This window comes from Schistosoma mansoni, chromosome 3, assembly GCF_000237925.1.
Source record: "Schistosoma mansoni strain Puerto Rico chromosome 3, complete genome".
Lineage (NCBI taxonomy): Eukaryota > Metazoa > Platyhelminthes > Trematoda > Strigeidida > Schistosomatidae > Schistosoma > Schistosoma mansoni.
This window is the reverse complement of record NC_031497.1, coordinates 16,518,916-16,526,729: the sequence shown is the minus strand read 5'-3', so window position 1 is coordinate 16,526,729 and position 7,814 is coordinate 16,518,916.

Sequence of the window (7,814 nt, the reverse complement as noted above, 5' to 3'; positions counted from 1 at the left end):
CAGTCTGTGTCCAGTAATCTCCAGTATTGAGATCTCAGTGGGTTTTACCACAACATTAAGATCTAAAGATTTCAAGTTCTTGAATGAAATAATGGACTCTATACTACCTATGTCCACAATAAAGTCATGAAATGAACCAAGGGATGTATATAATCGCTTTTGAATATGAACATTCCCTTTTGAAGTGGTGGATAAAGATAAATGATCATTAGAAACAGCCGAATTATCGGAATCTAAGTTACAAGACTTAGTAATACTTGAAGCAAAGTGAACAGTAGTTTTGCTGACTGACTGAATGTGTCCTATCTTGCCACATTTAAAACATTTAGCATTACGAAATGCACATGAATTACGAGAATGAAATTTGCCACAAGATAAGCATTTACCAAACTTATTCTCACCTTTGTTGTTTGCTTTGCAGTCCCTTGTTGAATCACCTTTCATATTTCCACGAGAATATAAATCACGATTAAACGAACGCAAATTTGATCGACCCTGAGATTGTATTTCATCATGACGACTAAGCGAAGTATTAGAAATTTTCATCGATTGAATATCAAGTTCATTCACTGCTTCGTAGTTAATGGCATCTTGAAAAGAACAGTTCGGCATTCTTAACAGCTCCTTTTCCAGACCTAGTATGTTAATTCCTGCAACTAAACGATCTCTCAGCTGTACATGAAGTTGATCACCGAAATTGCATTTGGCAGCTTGTCTTTGCAATTCAAGGATGAAGTCCTTAACCTCCTGGTTATCCTGACGAATCATCTTATGAAATTTTGCTCTCTCACGACATTCAAAACTGGTGCACTTCACATGATTTAATAGTAATTCCTTGAGAGTTGAATATGGAAGTGAGATCGGCTTATCTGGATATGTCAAGGTTTTTAGTAAACTGTAGGCTTCTTGACCGATGAATGTAAGAAAATGTGCCACAATTTTGTCACCCTTCATATCTTTCTTGGTCATGCTCCATACCTCAAACCTTTCAAGGTAATCCTCAAAAGCTTCAGAAGTTGAATGAATGTCCAACTGTTGTATCACAGACTCCATCGCGACGCCAATATGATAATTAGAAGTATTTGAATTTTTAGTATAAACTAGTAATCCCAGGAATAACGCAATTTAATCAAGAAGTATTAGATGAGCCCGAACGAATGTATTGTATTTGGAATTCAAAATCACAACAGTCATCAATACAAACAAGTCATTGATTTATTTAAACATCACATTGAGACAATTGATTGATAGTTTGCAAATTAACTGTTTGCTGTATGGTTGTCAGATTTTAGTGAGATATTTTGTGACTTTGTGCTCAAATACATCCGATTGTCTCCACCTGTCTTCTTGTTCACTACAATATGCCCATACTACTAATCCCTTCTTTCACATCGAGATTCAGGATGATGTTACTCGGCAAAGTGTTGATTGTCATTAGTCATATGAAATACCCTAAAATGAAAATTCCGAAGCCTAAATATGCAGGCGTAACGATTTCAATTACTTATGTTCTGCCATATCTTTTGTCTGGATTTATTCAAACCGTCATATTGATAATGTTAAACGATCCTAATGCATGTACTTAATATAACGACGCATACATCAACTTAACTGTCAAGAATATAAGAAATAAATTAGTCTAACATGAGATAACACTTCATTCATTTTGTTATTATCTCATTTATTTTGATGTATTATTTCATGAGTAAGAGGTATTGGTACATCATCTTATGTAAATTATAGAACGATTATGAGGTAGATTTTATTATTATTCGAATGCTAACCAAACAGCAGTACTGTACTTCCACGACCGCATTTACTTACAAAAAATATTTCTGATATACTTCAACATAACATGAGCAGTAATTTCACCATGTAAATCGTGAGTAAAGGTTTTTAAGTGGTTAACCTTCTAATCATTACTCTCTTCATATTCCTCGTTTTTGTATAGACACATTAGAACCACTGAAAGAAGAAAACCTTGTGAGAAGTAAAACATGAAATGTTAAATATTTAGTAGACCATGAAAACCAGTGGTCATTTAAACATTATCATCATATTACAGAATATTCTATAACCTTACCGGTGTTTCATCGTAATTTATTGTACTCATGAGTAATACTTACTTACGCACGTCTGTTACGCATCGTAGAGGAGCATAGGCCGCCCTCCATCGAACCCTGTCCAGGGTAATCCTTCCCAGTTCTTTCCAGTAGGTATTTATCCTTTTCATGTCTGCTTCCACTTCTCGACAAAATGTGTTCTTTATACTCCCTTTATTCCGTTTCCTTTCAGGATTCCAAGTTAAGGCTTGTCTCGTGATGCAGTTTGGTGATTTACGTAATGTGTATCCTATCCAATTCCAACGTCTTTTCCCTATTTCCTCTTCAAGAGTTTAAAGAATAAAAGCGGTGAGCGTATTTCTATCTTTAAGTGTAATAAAAATTTCACAAATATCTGAAACAATTAATAAATCATTCTTATAGCGTTTGTTTATTTATGAATTAAAAGATCAATTTTCATAAATTCCGTTCAACTAAACATTTTCATTTGCTGATAGAATATTCTAGTTTATTTGAAACATTTATGGCTACTCTCATATTTATTATAGTTCATATTTTAAGTTCAAAATTCACCATCAAATAAATTATGTTTTCGATAAAACATTGAATAAAAGACAAACACATAGTTTTTTGTGGAGATTTTTAGTAAGTTTTTATATATAGTTGAAATCATGAGTCAATTGAATCTAGACCACCATCGAAAACCTGGAAGCACTGAACGACCAACTCGTCCTATTGTGGGACTCCTCAGCAGTACTCATCCCCGATCCCGCCTCCCGAGATTCAAACCCAGGACCTACCAGTCTCGCGCGCGAGCACTTAACCGACAGACCACTGAGCAGGGCTTCCAACGGTGTAAATGTCTAACTTCAACCAATCCACGAAGCTAAGCAACCATTTCACCAATTGTCTTCAGTGAGTTGATATCTCTCAAGAGACCTGGTTGAACTCCACTGGTTACTGCTTCTCACTAGAACTCCAGGATATACCTCATGTAGTCAGTCACTAGTCTAGCTTCAATTGACTCATGATAAGTGTATAACTTAAAAAAGTTACTCATACACGGTAATACCATATGATTGTACTTTTTGATAGATAGATAGATGCTTAGAAATACTAATATAGTAAGATTTAGATTTTATGACAGTGTTGTTCCGTGTATTATGATTATAAAACAATGAAAGTATTGAACAGAAAAATAGTAATGTTTTATCCAGAGATATACATAGTAAGTCAAAATTTGTGAAAGGTATGATAATGATAATCTATTATTCATATTGAATACTAAGGAAAGCAACAGTTATTCCCAATTCTTATTATGCGGTAATCTATTATCATTATTAGAATGAGTTAAGATATTCAATGAAGTTCGATTCTCAACATTCAGATAACCTTTTCAACTTACATAAATTTACAGTAAATTATATTAAATAAGTTGAATGTTCTAATGTACTTAAACAAAGTAGATTGTCATCAAGTATATTTTAACTAAACAGTCTTTTATATTATAGAGAAGGTAAGAAAACAACTTATGTTTTAAACGATAAATGTTATTTGATCAACTTGTTATTATGAATTGACCTAATAAACTCAATTTTCTTTACAAGACAATCATCATTAAAGAGATAAGGTGAAATAAATAAAATTATTAAGTTTATTTACTGTTTAGAAGTTATGTTATTCTGATAAATTAGTTTATTTATTTCGAAAAGTAGTATTGTGACTTAGGCTAACATTGTTTATTTCTATTATCGTAAACAGTCTGTTGAATACCAGTTTATTTCCCAGTCTGGTCAGAGGCAGTTTCAAGAAAGTGAATTTAGGTATCTAAGCTAAATGATAATCGTTAGTTTTCAAATCACGTTTTTTTATGTGTTTACATCTACTTACTGATGTTTAGCCTTAAGCATATCCTTGCTTCATCACCTTATTAAATTGTATTAACAGTAACTGTCTATACATTAGACATAATTTAGTGTTTTATTAATGTCAGCAAAACAAACTGTACATATAGCCACTGTAGAATAAAAGTGGTCAGTTTATTTTTTGTAAATTTCGAGCTGTATATTAACCTAAAGTAAACTTCATCTGATGGATACTTTACTTTCGTAGAATTATAAAAATCTATAGACACAAATATAATATGCGAATGATTAGATTAATTCATGAAAAATTCGAGTTATGACTCTAAAAAATAGATTGATAAACAAAATATTGGTGACATCTTTGTGACTTATTCTACTTACCACTGTAAGAGTCTGTTTTATTGATGAATATCTAGATTTTCCCAATTCGGAATAGAGAAAATTGCTGTATAATTGATCATTTTCTTCCCGTATATTCTAGAAAATATATCATTAGATTCAAATAATGCCTTATTGATGATTTTATCATTAAATTGTCACTAGATAATATTCAATAAGTTGACAGGGATTAATATTGATCAACAATGAAGCGTTCACTGCTTGGTAGCCACCAAGCATTAGGAATCAATAGGAAAAACTTAATAAATCAAAATGTGTAGTTAACATTCTGCAGACTCACTTACAAGTATGACATCCAGTTGACTAACATTCACCTGATTCATGTATTGTACAGTATCTAAATGAAAATTTATTAACCATATCTAAATAACGGAAATATTTGGGACGATTATTTCCATATACGATCCACTTTGTACGAATATTCCTCTTCAAATGTTATAGCATATAGTTTGTTATAAATAATGATGGCATTTTGAGTGAACGGAACACCACATTTCTTCGATTGTTTCAGGTACACTCGTCACCCCCTTTCTTCTCTCACAAATAAATTCATCCTGAAGCTATTCTATTGATCAACCTCATTTATTCTTATAACTAACTCTCCAATTGATCACTCATTAGTATTCGTTATTGAATTTGTAGTGTTGCATGCTATGTCAAATCCACATAGCATATTCTAGCTTCCGGACAGGCCAATTTATTCGTTCATGTTGAGTCACATTTTGACTGCGGAACTCGAACCCACGACCTTCGGTCTCGCGCACGAGCGCTTCAACTCTAGACAACAGAGACGCCATCCAACGGTGTTAATGTTTAACTTCGACAAATCCACGACATCGGGCGACCATCCAACATTGTCCTCTGTGTGTGCGTGATTGTATATGCCACTGCTGAGAAGTCACATATTAGGACGAGACGGGCGTCCAGTGCTTACAGCTTTGCACTGGTTTTCTAACATTTATCCATTCATGAAGTCAATTGAAACACAATGAACTCCACAACCCTATACTGATAATATTTCATTTGGTCTAATAATCAGTACTTGAAATATTAGAGACAACGGACGTTGGACAGGTACACAGGACTACACATCACAAGAAAGAAACCAAGATAACATTACTTCCAGTCAATTGATATGACTTCCGATGCATTGTCTACATAGTCAGTCACCTAAACTCGTGTATTCTATTTAATTAATTCAGGTAGTAGAGAATCGATCACTTATTGCACACTTATCCTTGTGATCTAATTTACCAAATGATTACCAACAATTTGCATACTACTCAATAAAATTATTGCTTGTGGTATGCAATAATATTTATTAATGTATTTGACGAGAATTAGTTTACTTAAATAACTCAAAGTAACTATGAGAAGTTGGAGGGCCTACATAGTCAAAAAGGAAGGAGGGGAATGATGAAATAATTTGAGGACACAATTGACGACTTGAAACTTGAATATAGTTCTTGTCTCGAGTGAACATATCTGTGCAGTGGCAAAACCGAATCTTAATCATTCGTTTCGGAGATTCCATTAATTTGAGTTTCGTTTAATTCATATTCTCAATATGCAAGTTTAAATCCATTTACTCACATACATTCACATTCAAATAATCAACTCGAATCGAGATTTGATTGACTTTATTTAAATGTGAACACTTCTGAAATTATTGAACAAATTCACACTGGAGTTACTATTTATCATCTCATTTGTCCTCAAAATGAAACACTCAACTGATGAGATATTCACTTAATCTGATATGAATTTGCTTTCAACACAGTCAGATTATCATGGAGTCGATAAATACATGGAATTTTCAAAAACCTACAGTCGGAATTTTTTAAATGAACATGGGGTTGATTTGAGGATACAAAATTGAGAAGAAAGTCGTCAAAACCATAAATTAATTGCTCATTTCAGAAGGAGGAAATAGTCAACTAACGATATCGTGTAACAGTATGTTTCAATATGATAACACTATTCTAACTGTTAATATTTTGGCAACATATATGTATTAACTATCAAACTAGTTGAATCCTCTAACTAATTCACTGTCATCACAAATTATATCACATATATCAACAGTTATATTCATAGTTAAACCATGAGAAGTAATTATCAGATGATCGAAAAATACCTCAGCATCATCTATGTTTTGTGAAGACTATATGTTGTTTGTAGGTGTATTCTATTAGATGGAATGATTGTTTGAATACTAGAAATTAGTGATGTGAATCAGTTTCGCTTTTTGAGACCAAACCATCTACAATTGCATTATTAACGAATTAAGGTTGGCATCACCATCAGCAAACTGATATCATTTATAGGCAACAAATATTTTTGACTTTAGTGAAATCTGATTCACTTACAAAATATCGTCATATACAGTTTACTGGAAGTTTGCATAACCACAAAATATCGCAAACACAACTATCAACATAAAGTATCTGACTAGTAATGTTCTTCTTAGTAAAATATATTGAGGATTTTTTCCTAGTTTTACCGAAGTCAACTAATGTACTCTTCAACATTCAGTCTTTTCGTAGAAAATCAGAGTTATCTAATTGATCAAATCAACGATATGAATGGCGGAATCAGTAAATACTATTCGTAATGTATATGATACAGTGTATATGATCTATTGAAAGAAAGTGAGCTTATATTATTCACATGGATCATTTATTCAAACAAGTAATTCAAAAGTAAAGAATTACAATTTCTTAACATTCCAATTTGTCATTAAGTTGCATATACTCATTAAAACTCTGTAGTACACATGTGATTTTGATCACTGAATTCCTAGATAAAAGACAAACCGTTGCTCATCATAACCTGAAGCAACCAGTAACACAAAACGAATTCACACTACTTCAATCCTTAGAGTGACTGAAGAAGAATATCATGAATTTATGTACACAGATGTCCAGTTAATTGAAATATTAAATAAATCACTTGTATAGGACGAAACATCGATTCATCTCCATTTCGTGAACTAATATATGTGTACATAACTTTGTTACTTTGATTTCGATTCGCTTCATTATTGAATCGATAATCATTTGATTATAACTCTTCCCCTCTTTCCATCTCTGCATCTGATTTCGTGTCTGCTCATATTTCATATAATTAACTATAAACCGAAATAAATTAGATTAATCCATCATATGACTTGGAAACAAAATCTCTTCTCATTGTCTATTAGCTTCAAACATGTTTATTCATTCATTATGAATATCAACAAAATACTGGGAATGAAGAGTTACAATGTGGAACAGATAGAATCACAGATGATTGTTTGATTATAATAAAAAGAGAATCACCATTGTTTTCATTTGTAAATAGAACTTTATTATGCAAACATAACAATAATCATATGAGTGAGATATTTATTCAAACTGTTGAAAAGAAGACAAATTTTTGGATTAGAAATGATAAATAATGAATTAATCCTTTGAATTCGTACTGGTACCTGAGATTCAAGTAATTA